Source organism: Lichenostomus cassidix, chromosome Z (assembly GCF_008360975.1).
Source record: "Lichenostomus cassidix isolate B80296 chromosome Z, HeHo_3.0, whole genome shotgun sequence".
In the NCBI taxonomy this organism is placed as follows: Eukaryota; Metazoa; Chordata; class Aves; order Passeriformes; family Meliphagidae; genus Lichenostomus; species Lichenostomus cassidix.
The window spans coordinates 13,970,328-13,984,091 of NC_139511.1; the positions used below are offsets into that span (position 1 = coordinate 13,970,328).

Here is a 13,764-nt window from a genome sequence, read left to right on the forward strand (position 1 = left end):
TGAGGATGAAAATAGGGATTGTTTCAGGTGATGTGAGAATCAGCCACTGCCCAGGAGGAAGACTTAATATAGTACACAAACTTGGGAAACCGGTGTGAAGGTAGGTTATTCTAGTATGAAAAGCAGGGAGTGCAGAGTAGAAGAACAAAACCCTTGCACTAACTCTGCTCTGTTGCCAGCAATGAAGACACTGATAATTAAGTACTCATGGACTGTTCCATAAACTTGATGAAAAAAATTGCTAAAACAGTTACACGAAAAGCAGTAATTTTCAGTGGAAGAAGAAAGGATGCTTTTTCACTTAGTAAACAGATGCTGTACATAAAATAATATTCTAACTTCTTGATCCACCATTAAATACCATTTTAGTCAACATAACTGCACTCAATAAAACTTACTTGTTTTCTCTCAAAAAGTATCATATCAGGTAAGAGAAAAACTCTTCTCAGTTTTCATTCATCACAATGTTCATCCTCTTTTAAGAATCCCCAAATTAACAATAATTACTAAAAAATCAGCTGTCTTATGATGTACAGTAATTTCTTTATGTTTGGCACAAATGCATTGAAATGAATTCTCATGATTGTACCAGCTGTATATGTGAAAACCTGTGTGTATTTATGCATATATGCATCATGTGTCTGTGCTGGATGCACTAGCAACAGAGAATGAGGTTAAAGCCTTCAGCAGATATTGGCGCATTTATTCTTCTGTTGTCTTATATTTATAGGCTACAGTATGCATTTATTTCAAGGTATAAAATATTGATTCACGCTGCATGTGTAGAAAAGCTTTTTATAGGTCATTGGGACAGACAAAAAGCTGCCTTTTTGTCATGTCTCATAGCAATATATCTTGCATATAGTTCAGTTCTGGAAATCTACGTTTTGATCTGTCTGAGGATACCAGTTATAATATACTTTTGAAAATAGTACTCATGATCACATGAGTATCACTATCCATTTTGTCACCTGTCACATCTAAAGATCCACAATATCATAGTAAAATATGCTACAAGCTTGGATTGATGTACTTTGTTTTAGCCTGTTGACATACAATACTTTCTTCTAGCTACTGCGAATGTGTTAGTTATTTATAGACATTGAAATTCACAATGAATCTGTGTTTGAGGCAAACCATGTAGAAAGAAAAAGAATGTAAGAATGTATGCTTATTTTATGTAAATATGTATATATGGTATCAATGCTAGGTGTCGATTCAAGGGGAAAATGAAAATTCAAATCAACTTGATAGTATCCTAATCTTTTTTAGTCCCACTGCCAGCCACCTTCTTTGCTGTGAAAAGGTCTGGCGGTTTTTCAGAACACTTCAGATGTTGCCCACACAGTAAAGGTGAAGATGGAAACTCGCTGCTGTCAATATAACCCTAAGAATCTTGGGGTTATGCTTGTTCACATTTCCAACTGATTTTCAAAGGGCAGAGTGGACAATAGCAGAAGTAATGAAGATGAACAGAACTAGGAATTATTAGAAACTGGGGGATGATATGCAAAATTAATCTTAGTGTTATTTGTGCTCATAAAGAGTAGTATTTATGTAGCAGATTTATGAGATGTAAAAATCCATCCCCATTGCATGCCAGGTGTTTTACTTAAGGTGGGTTAAAGGGTATCCCAATTTTCATCCCAGGTGAACTTCCCTTATCTGAACTTTATGAACAGCTTAAGCTCTTCCTCTTGCTGTGCCACTTTTCTGTACCATTTTTCCATTTCATACAGCAATAATGGGATTTGAGTTAAGCTTTAAATAAGCTACAGCTGTAGTGGTTTTAATATTTGTGCAATCCCTATTATATTTAAACATAATTTGCTAACAATAATTAAAACTGTTTCAAGATACCACAAACAAAGGGCTCTTTGCTGTTAGGCAATTTGTGAGGCCAACAGTCAGTCTGGATTTTGTGGACAGTTAGGAGGGTTATCCTCAGGAAAAATCTACTTTACATCGAGCAGCTATTCAAACCATGGACATTTCAATCCCAGCTCCTTCCTACTCCTAAATTAGCACATAGCCCAAAAACCAGACCTCTCCATAATAAGGTAATATCACCACCACTATGGAGAAGGAAGAGCAAACTCCTATTTCACAAAGTAGGTGCAATTATAACTAGCCCCATTTAAGATGACTAACATCTCTAAGGCTTTTTATTCTCTGCTTCATTTAGCAATATTATTAATTTCCTGTTTGCTGTTACAAAAATATATTGGCCTTTTGCAAAAAAATAGGAAAAAAAATGGTGGTGGGGAGCTATGGATTTTAATACCTCTGACTACTGAAACATCTCGGGTTAGGAATTAACAATACTTCATGAGTTCCCTTGCATGAGCTGTGGCAGCACATGCATGGAAAACAAAACATTCATAAGATCTTTCCAAATGCTGCAGAAAATAATGTATGACTCATTTATTATTTTCCAGTGTTCCTTTGAACATTACAAGGAATCACTATCCCAAGACAGTGCAAAAAGACTAATTTGCTATTGCCCTCTATAACAAAGTGAGATCTCGGGTGTGCAGGAGGCAGGGGTGTGGTGAGGGGGAGATAACTTTCCCCAGTGCAAACTCCAGGTAAGAAATGTTGAATCTCAGCAGTAAAATTCATTAGATTTGTGAAGCACTGCTGAATGAGAACTTCCACACAAATTTCTAAACTATAGAATTATATGCCTTATTTACAAATGCATAAATAGATTCCTAAATTAAAAACCTGAAACAGCTGAGATGCAAGCTGAGCAGCATGTATTTCCTGGCATCTTTTTGTAGGCCAGTTACTAAATGTTTTGCTACATAATGTTTTTTCTAAGCACACATATATTGATCAAGCAAAAGTATTACAGCTAATCACTGCAGTTTTCCTGTAAAGTGACATTTTTACATGACACCCACTCACAAGATTACAATTTTTTTTACACACACAATAATATTTAACTGCTGGATGGAATAGATTATCACTGAAAACGCTTCAGCATGAATGTATACCAGAAATTCTAATATTTTCCATTCCTTTATGGACAAGCCCAAGAAAAGCTTTGAAATTCTGTCACTGAGGGTGGTGAATAATTTAATAAAGCTGTAATGTTAAATATGCACCTTTATCCCGAAAAATTCTTGAACTTATGCTTAATTATAAGTGTAGGTATATTGGCTCCCACGGGACTATTCATGTGCCTCATTCCTTTGCTATTTTGGGTCTAAATGGCAAAACACCCTCTAATCAAATTAAAGGCTAGCCTGCCAGTTCTTGCATAGTCTTAAACAAGGGTGATGTTTAGGCAGTCCCACCTCACAATCTAACCTGGAAACACTTATTCGCAGACATATTCAGACCTCTTCAATTTTCAAGCCCTGGCACTGGCACTGGCAATGTTACTCAAGTGAACCAACAACCCTTATGCAAGTGACTGGGAGTTCATTCTCACAGCCCAAATTTCTCTGTATCTTCTATTTTATGAGGGAAAGGCTGACATTTGTGTTGAATAAAAGTGTTGCTTGACATTTCTTTCCTTGTCTTACTTCCTTGCTGAGACCCCAAGCTGAAGATACCTTCTGTAATGCTGGCCCAAGAACAGTGAAGCTGTCTCTCCTTTATGTGGAGAAACATACACACATGGCTGGGTATTGGACTAGACAAAACAGCATAAGAAAAACCCACCCAAATATATTTACCTCTCTGCAGTAATGTCCCCTCCATTGACTATCAATGTTGCCTTGCATCAGTGGTTTTTAGCCCTTTCTCTTTCAAGAATGGAGAGCTCAATTACTAGAATAAGGAAGAACTGGATAAAGCAGCATTTTCAGAAGAATTTAGCTGTAATTTTAATGCCTGGCAGTACCTTTTTTTCAAGATATTTTTGTTAAGATTCATGAGGTGCAACTGGTACAAAAGAAGATATTAGGCGGGGGGAAGAAAATAAACAAAACAAAACAGGGAAAAAATTCAGTGAGTTTTCCCTCTATACCCAGATCTGTATCTCTCTAAAATTTGATAGCTGTAGGACAGGATGTTTCCCTATGATCCAAAATTGATGTAAAATTCTTTTGAAGAAATATTTTTGTTGGTTCTTTTATACTGTTGCTGTCTTCCTTCTGACACGTCTCTGTAGCTTGTGTGAGTTAACTTGTGAACTAATTTAAACCTAGAAAGATAAATGTATTTTAAAAAATTGTCCCACACTGACAAGCAGACTGATCATTTTGCATTCCAGCTTTTGTGAGGGAGGATAAAATTGCTATATAACATTTTAGATTTAAAAAAGAAATATTCAGTATTAAATATTCAATATTAAAATTCCTCAAATTTAAAAATAGATCTAAAGCCCTTCTTCTGAAAACGCTTCTGTCAAGTACTACTAGTTCTCATTCAGGAAACACACTATGTAAGATACAGTATTTATCAAGCTAAAGGAGAAAATGCTTTGAAAAATTAGTGACCTGTAGTAGTTATAAGAATTTTTATGTTATTGAACAAATATGCCAGGGAAAGGCATCCATTTGTGGACAATTCTCCACTTTTCCATTTTGAGAAATTGTGATGCTGACATCTGCCAGTGGCATTCCTGAAAAAGTTTGATGTCAGAGACATATTTCTGGTAAAACACTCTCAGGAGTTTTGCCCTTTTTCCCAATGAGCCCATGAAATACGCAAGATTATCAGCACACACGACTTTAGAAGGTGAAGATATAGTGGCAGTAGACACAGGGCAATCTGCTGATATTCCACCATAAAAATGCAATTGGGAAGGCTGGGGTGGGGGGGGAGGGAGGGAGTTTGCCTTTTCTTGTTAGTCCTTAATCTATTTCTCCCCCTGAAGTCTTCCCTTAATTTTAATTAGCTCATCTCTGGAAATATTAGCGTGGTGTCAAGAAAATGACAGGAACAAAGGTTTGCACATACAATAATTGTTTAAGCGCTTAAGGTGGAAGCTGGGAGAGGAAAACCTACTTTGCTGTTGTGTCTTCTTGCAGCAGATCAGCATGGGCCTCACAGTGCTGGCCTGACTTCAAGGCTTACCCCTTACCCTGCTTTCAGGGAGAACAGAGGCTCTGCAGGTACAATGATTGTGATGTACTGGGATGCAATCAGGACACAACCAGAAACAAATCGCAGAGCGGGCCACACATGGCACAAAAACACAGCACAATCTTCATGGATGTTTTGGGGTTTTTTGGTTTGGTTTTTTTTTTTAAGAATTTTTGCATACTAGTCTTATTCAATACTCATCCTCAATGAATCGAGAGAGTAAATACAGTTGTACTCATAAAGTGGGATACTTCTAACAGTGACTAAAATTAATGTAATTGTAACAAGAGGAGGGATATTTTCTCAGAGATGGAAGAACTAAAACGTTTTTATCCTATGAGTGGATAAGTTGAAATTTATTCCCTCTAGCTTGCTAGTCATCAGCCTTCCACCACTACTAAATCCTGGCAGTATTCAAAATATTCTTAACAGCCTTCTTAGTTCTGTGGCTTCAAGTGCTAAGCCTTCCTGATGCAGATTTCAGTTCCAACACCTGATCTGCAAACTGACATATCTCAGCACCTTATGAGATCTAACATGACATCTCTAATCAACTTCTAGCTAGCAAGAAGAAATACTGATGGTTACAGTGATTGTGGCATCTGATATTAACAGCCCTCTGGAAAGAAGGTAGCCCATAAATCATCCTTCAAAGGAACAAAATCAACAGTGTTTTTCACAAAGAAATAATCAAACCCACATATTTTTTAATGAAGCTGACAGATAACGTCACAGTTAGTAACACACGATGAGTTACATTTTGTCAATACATTCATGTTAGGACACCCGTTTAAGGACATTTCATTTCTAGAGCAGTGGCCGTAATTCCATGAGAGTCAGTAGCAATCAGAAGTTATTAAATAACGTATGCCCTGTTGCTTACACAAAAGTAGTTTGTTGGTTCACAGCCATTCTACTAAAGAAATTAGTAAGCAGCAGTAACAGCCGGCATTTTAATAGATTGACTGTGACTTAAACCTGTGCAGAGCTTGAACCATTAGTACTGAGTTTTCAGGATGGAGTGCATGGAAAGAGTTTCTAATGCATGGAAAGAGAGGGGCAAATTGCTCTGAGGGTGTTTCAGGCTGTATTTTGTGGGGAATGCTGAACCTGGTTGAGAGAAAGGAAAAGCAACGTGTCTCTGAGGGATTTCCGTTGCCCAACTACAACTTTACTCACATGAGGCACCATGTCTTAGTTGATTACCCAGCCTTCTCCAGTCATTAAGCAGGAGACTGAGTCACTCATATGAAAACATTCATCCCAATAGAAATGATTAATTTAAGTCATTTTATGTAGGATGAGCTCCGTAAATACACTGGGCCATTGACTCCACTAGGGTAAAGCCAAGTAAGAAACACAGAAACGTATTTTCTTGATTCACTTTCCAAAGATGCTTTCTTCTTCTTAGTCTGTCAGAAACATGAGTTACTGTACCCATGCATCTCAAAACATTCATCAACTGAGTGGCTCACACTTGCTGCATGTCTGCTTGTGAGAGTAAAAAAACCCACACATGTGCTCTTTAAAAAACATACACAAAACCTTTCATGGTTATAAAAACTGTTTTGAAAATCTTCTACAGGAAAGCCCTCTTCATCAACAGCAACAGTAAATCTTTAACAATCCCTGCAGCATTAAAAGGCCCTGTTTGGGTGTGGAAGGTGAAATGAGACCAGAAGTGAGATAAAAAGTTTGGTTTTCATGGGTATAATATGAAGGCAAGAATGTGATTTTCAAAGAAATCCTATTTACATTTCTCCTGAGCAAATGACATCATTAAATATTTACCTTCATAATTGTAGTCAGATGTAGGATATAGAAAGAAGTACATATAAAAAGATGATTTGCTAAGCCCAGCTCAGAAAAAAATGCCGATGCTCTGGATTTAAGTAATAAATGCATTAAAGCCTCTGCATATCTTACAATATATTCAGAGCATGAAGTTACTCAGCAAATTTATTTGGTGAGTTAAGCGAGAGTATGCCTTCTAATTTGTTTTCATCTGTAATTACTCATTTATGCTTTTGATTCATACACGGTAAATTTCATACCGTTGATTCCCTCTTGACCTTGTGCTTGTAACTGAATCCTGAGATCTGGCTTGTGGCCCAGGAATATGTAGAAAATTGTTTATATTAGCAGCAAGCTGCCTTGAGCTGTAGTGCTTTGATTTACCGTTATAACTGTACAAAAAGTAGCGTAGCTTTCCCATGTACTCTCTATTCTGTTCAAATCCCTTGTCATTATAACAGATGTTTGGATTATTGTTCTGTAAACTATGTCAAAATTTCAACCTCTAGTATCTGTTTATTATTCTCTAAGGGTGATATTACAAATGTTCTCATGCACAGTTGATACAGCCTTTTTCCCATAAAAGTGCTAAGCAGAAAGTTTTTGTTAATCAGAGTAAATACGACTAGTTTTAGAAGCAAAAATTTTTGTTCCAAGTATGTTTTGAGAAAATGTTTACTGCTGGAAGTGGCGGGTATCACTACTTTTCATGGTACATACCAGAGGAGTGTGAAATATTATTTAGGTTACATGCTATAATAAAATTATATTTCTAAAAAAGAAAGTTTTAGTTACTTGTGTAAACAACTAAAATTAAAATAGTCATTGAATTATTTTGTCCTGAAACCATAATAGCTCTCCTGTAATTTTACATTAGTTATCTAAGTGACTAACTGAGATTAGTTCAGTTGGTTAGAGCATGGTGCTAGTAAACACCAAGGTTGTGGATTTGATGCCTCTGTGGGCCACTCATTTGGTGTTGGACTTGGTGCTCCTTCTGGATCTCTTCCAACACAGAATATTCCGTGATTCTATAATTGCATGCTAAGCTATAAATGCATGTTTGCTGAAAGGACATATTTAACCTTCTTGCTATAGACTGTGAAATAATAATACCATAAGCTGATTATTAGAATCAGAGAGAGCAGAAGATTTTTGCAAAGATTTTAAGATTTAGAGGGAAGCAGCTACTCCTCTTCTAGGGAAGATGAACTTCTGTAAAAAGCCTCATTAACTCCAGAAATAATACCCACTATTATGGAAAAAGGGAGTTTAGTAATGTTTTTAAAGTTTGAAATATTGCTTTCCATCTGCATTTTAAATGCTTGTAGTAGATCTCTCATAGGGCTGGTATGTGTTTCCTGAGGTGACTTGATCCAGTTTGAGGTTGCCTAAATAACATTTAAAAAATTTGGTTACACTTTCTGTTCTCTCTCTGTTAACACGCACGCATGTACACTGGATGAACTTGCGTGCACGTTACACCAATACATATATTTATGGTCTTAAACAAACAGAAAATCTGTATTTAAAATGACAACTAAATATTTCTCTGTGATTGATAATAATGCAGTCTACTATTCACCTTTCTAGTTCTGTAAAATTAAGCTAAAGGCCTCAAGAGTAGTTCTGTATTTATATAGATACAGGCTGTCTATGAAAATAATTTTTTCCAGTTGACATACTTCCTTTTACCTTTTTTTTTTTTTTAACATATTCTGTTTATCATTAGGCTGGGCTGTCATTGTTTGTCTACTGTGGGATATTTTTTAATGGTGATGTGTATCTGTGGATAATGATCTCCTCTAATATACTATAGGAATATCTTTTAGTGGGATGAAAATTGCCTCAGACCTAAAGAACACTCTTCATATCTTAAAAGAGTCAAAAACAGGGTGCAAATTTTAGGGTGCTCAGGCAATTATCAACAAAACTGGCCCCAGAGAAAAAAGGAAACTGCATTGCTGTTACTTTTGCCTTAGAGAGGGAATTGTGCCACGTAGATAGTAGACTTCAAAGATTTTGTTGGAATCCCTACACATATTATGTTTGCATTTGGGATGAAAAAAAGCAAGGTCAGCTTTGGAAATGATTAATGTCTTTTTGCTGAAAGCTGTACCAAACGTCCTTGAGTTTAATCAAAACTATTTGTTTTTAGTCAGCTTTGCTGTTGTCTCTTTTACTCTTGTCCACTGATAGCTTGACATTAATGACATCATAAATCATGTGAAGTGGCGGCTAGGGTTTGGTAGCATTTCAAGTGTTTGTTGAGATGTCCTGGACTATTTGAGGAGCTGGTGTGAGGAGGGATATTGGGCTGATCTAAATCTTCAGTCTGCCGCATTTTTCAGTTGTTAAAATCAGGTAATATGTGAGCTTAAAATGGGGCATTATCCAAATGGCACTTTACACTAAAATGGTCAGCTTGTAGAAAATTACTCTGTGACTATTTCAAATGCTTTTCCCTACCATGTCAGTGGGTTAGAAATCTTGTGAAATAGATGCATATATTGCACGAAGATATATATCTTGGGTTTGTAAATTCTGTAGTCATTCTTTCTAATTGAAGGCAGGGATCCCAACCCTATGCCCATCCCTATGTGATACATTCAATCAGGTACTTAGTTTGTGCTGAGTTTGCACAAACTGGTCATTTAGAGGTGTTGCTGTTTTGTTGTGCATTTGTTATTTTGGCTTGTGGTTTTTTGCTATAAATAGCAAAACATAAAACATTATCACTTTGAAAAGGTTTCCTTTGAAAAATGCTTAGCTCTTATCAGTTATGTGTTTCAGAGATTTGACTGGATCACCGTATGTTTTATAGCTTGTTATCTATATGGCTATATTCTTAGGACATGTTTTGCATTATATTTTACTGTACTGTGAGAACAATGGAGAGCTCATACTTTGAATGTTATTTATTCAGCTGGATTGTCTTAGGATACAACATGTAATTTGTAGACTATTACAGAAAATATTTGTTCTGTTATCATCCCTAACCCTCACAAAGTTTATTCATAAAAAAAATTTCATTCCTTTGTGTTTTCTCTCCAGAAAGAGAAAATTTCTTTTTTTTGATCCTTTAGAAGGATATATGCTTGGAAGTAATATCTAGTGTATGCTACATTGAAGTGAGAAACCATGGTATAGCACTCAGGTTTCAATTTAAAAATTATAATTTAAAAAAAAATCTGCTAAAGGATGTTTGTATCCCAGTAACTGAAACAAACATAAGCTTAAGCTTAAGCACTTACTTCAGCTGTTTTATTTAAAACCGCCTGGGTGAATGGCACATGGTGGTGGTAGCATGACTGGGACACCACTGTTTCTGAGGCCCTTATGTGTGAAAAGATGGAAAAACTTCCTCTCTCTCCTGATAAGAGAAAAATCTGACTGCAGAAAATGCACACCATGTTTAGTTTTGGAGAAAGAAATCACTGTGTCTGTATCACCAAACATGTGTCTTTCTTGGTGACCAGGAAGCACTACAGGCACGTTGATTGACACTTCTCATTCCAGGAAAGCAAAAGGATTTCTCTTTATACATTTATACACCTATGCAGTTTTAAGTGACCTGGACATGAAAAAAAGCTTTCATTTAATTACTCGCATTGCGTGAACCAGTGTGCAAAGTCGCCCGTGAGTCTCAGTCCCATCACCCACCAATTTTTCTCTCCTGTATACAGATTTGCCTGGGAGCCAGGTGAGGGATGTTAAGCACTTCTGACTCTACGTCAGCCTGAGCCGCACTGCAGATCCTGTGCATACAGTGAATGATGGTAATTATAGTGAAGGATCTAGGGTATTATTTATTTCTCACTAGCAGACAGCACCTGACAGTCTTTGTATATCAAGTTGTTATTAAAATCCTGTCTGGATTTTAAGCTGACTTATTTTACAACTAATCTTCTTTTACAACTAATCATGTACTATGTATAAAGTTTGGTAAGTAAATTCATCTAATTTGACAGGAGAGATATTAAAATGAAATAATTTATGTCATAAAATAAACCATAGTAACTTGTTTTTGTGATTGCCAAATGCAGTTCCATTACTACATTGGTGTAAACATCTTTTGAGTAATTTCAATCTTGTATTAAGACTGGATTTGCATGATAGCACATAATTTTATTAGTTATAGAATGCATTTTCTGAGGATTTTAAGTATAAATCTCTTCTGAATTATCATGCCACATTGAAAATAGAGACATACAGAAATCTTTACCAATGACTCCCATCCAGAGAGCATGTCATTCGTCCTTTTGCGCTGTGCTGTGATGCTGATATACAGTAGAGCTCAAGCTGAGCTAGAAGAGAGAGAAGTCTGCTCCAGTTTCCTCCTCTGAACTGTGCTTGTGTTCCAATTTGTGTTTTGAGAAAACTTTGATTTCCTGAAGAATGTCTGTCAGTACAGGATAACTCATGATACAACCTAGTGGGAGCAGCACAAGCAGAATCACATGAACACAAAAAAATACAACATTCTCATTTGCTTTTGGGGCCAGTTTTATATAACTGGACAAACACATGGCAAGACATAGAATGTGTCAGAGAGGTCCACACTCAAAAATATATTACCCAGAGATAATTGTGCAAAACTGGGTGCTCAGATCTCAAAATAATAATGGCAATCAATGGTCTCCAGAATGATTTGGTATACTTCAGCATTTGCAGGGGAGGAAATCCACTGAGGAAAGAGGCAAGATCCCACTCTCCTTTCCACGTCTTCTGGTCTTAGTTTAAAAAGCTTGCACATGATATGACATTACCTCTTCCTTTTCCTCTCCACTTCCTGCTATCAATCAATTATCAGTCCCACCCTGCAAGTCACAGAAAAGCCTTACTTACCAAGTATGGATTTCAGTGGGAACATTTGTCTATGAAGAGTTTTCACAAGCATGCAAGTCATGTCCAAAGAAGAACCACAAGCTGCTCATCAAATCGGTCTGTAATCACCGGTCTGTCTGTATTCTTTTTTCTCTTTACAGTTAATCACTTTTTAAATTTTTGCCCCTGCCCTTTACACAATAGATTTGCTGGGAGGAAACTGAAAACCTACACAAGGTGTGACAAGAGGCCAGAAATCATCCAAGCAGGTAAGTTGCAATTTGCTTAGGGTATTTAGCATGTTTACATCTTGGCAAAAAACTCCTCATTACTTATTTTCTTTTTTTTTTGCTGATACGCTTTATTCCTGCATAATTGAATATGTTAGGTAGAGAAAAGGTCCTTAACTAATGTCTCCAACCAGTAAGAAGTAGCGACATCTCAATTGCTGTTTCATTAATATTATGTTTGAATAAATAGTTGAAGTGAAAATACATATAAAATACCAGATTACATTAAAAATATGCATTTAGAAATATAAATGGCCACTATAGCCCTATTTAAGGCAAAAACACTGACCAGTGTAAAGAAATCACTGGAGGTTTATATGTATACACTCTACAGAAGTATTTTACTATAAAAGCAAGGACCCCTGCTGGCATATGTAATTTAATGTGCAGCATGCCTCTCCTAATTCAATCAGGTCTCTACATCCCTTCTTTCATATTCTGCTTGTATTCTGTGTGCTAAAGCCATCAAGATTTTCAGGATGAAATGAATGCTTGTATTAATCCAGCAATTTCCATTTAAAACACAGCATCGATTTGATTAACAAGGTTTGATGCTGAATAATTATATGGCAAATATGTAGGATACAGAAAAACCACAGATGTGACCATCAGCTAAAGCCTTGTGGGAGAAGGGGGTCAAAGGGAAGCAATGGCCATGACTGAGGTGATAAATTTTTGGCTTTTCTCTTATGCAATTAACAAGCAATGCTGCTATTAATTTGCCACCCTCAGAGTCATCACTGGTCAGATGTGTCAGGGTCAAGGGGCATAGGGGCAGAGCAGGGGTCAGCATCTCAGCAGCCCTGAAAAGAAACGAGAAAATGAAAGAAATCCAAATTAAATGGTGGAGCACACTTTTAGCCGTGTAGCAGGGGGTGGGGCATCCCTTTAATGTTAAGACTTGAGGTTTAGAATAATAAAAATGTTCTCTGCACATTTAATTCAAAGTAATCAATCTGAGGCACAGCACTTGAGCATCCAATAAAAGAAAATCAATGTGGTCTCTACAAGAGAAGATAAACAATGCCAGCTTTTACTAAAGGGATTATAGGTTAACATTTATTCATTGTATTGTAATCTGATGTCAAGTGGTATAAAATCAAGCCAACAATCCATTACCACCCGTTATAGGCTAGGTGCTGATGTCATGCAAATTGACTTTTCATAGAACTTATTAAATCATTTCTGTGTTCTAGCTACAGAGCGCTTTTATATAGTTGCTGAACTTCAATAAATTCTATTTCATTCTTGTACTGAGGAATATCAAAAGACAAATATTTGTCATTTCAAAACATAGTTTAAATTTTTGCGTGGTTTCCTTGTGCTTCCTATCATTAATTAATCAAATGGAATGTATTTTGTCTTTGGTTTCTAACAGTCAAAAAAGTGCATCAGTTTGAGAAGTCACACAAAGTAGTAGTTCTCCAGCTCTCCAGTTTGGTCCTATTTGCCTCCCATGAATGTTATCAATTTTTAAATAAAATAAATTGACAAAAACCAAAAAAAAGTTTTTAAAACCCTATGCTGTTTAGAGATAAACACTGTAATATGTAATAAATTACTTTGCACAAAAGATGGATTCCATGCAGATGTCAGCTCTCAAAAGAAATGTTTGACAATGAAAGGCCAAATCCTGTTTCTGAGCAAAATCAATTGGAGTTTGCCAGTGATGTTGACCAGGGTGAAATAGGGCTCATATATCTGCCTTTAATAAGCCACAGTAAAAGGAGTAAAGCCTTTTAAATGATGTATCATAAAAAAAGGATTTGTATAAATCAAAAGCATTTTCTAGGTGTTAATTCATAGGAATATA

At 36.3% G+C, this 13,764-nt stretch overlaps 1 long non-coding RNA gene across 2 annotated transcripts in view; it reads left to right on the forward strand.

The window, feature by feature from the left end:
* The first annotated feature begins 9,046 nt into the window (after positions 1 to 9,046).
* LOC146424410 (uncharacterized) overlaps positions 9,047 to 13,764 on the forward strand; it is a 16,743-nt gene continuing 12,025 nt past the window's right edge. For both annotated transcript variants that reach the window (XR_014846731.1, XR_014846732.1), the window contains exons 1-2: positions 9,047 to 9,198; positions 11,823 to 11,930. This is a non-coding gene — a long non-coding RNA (uncharacterized LOC146424410). The remainder of the gene's footprint in view (positions 9,199 to 11,822; positions 11,931 to 13,764) is intronic.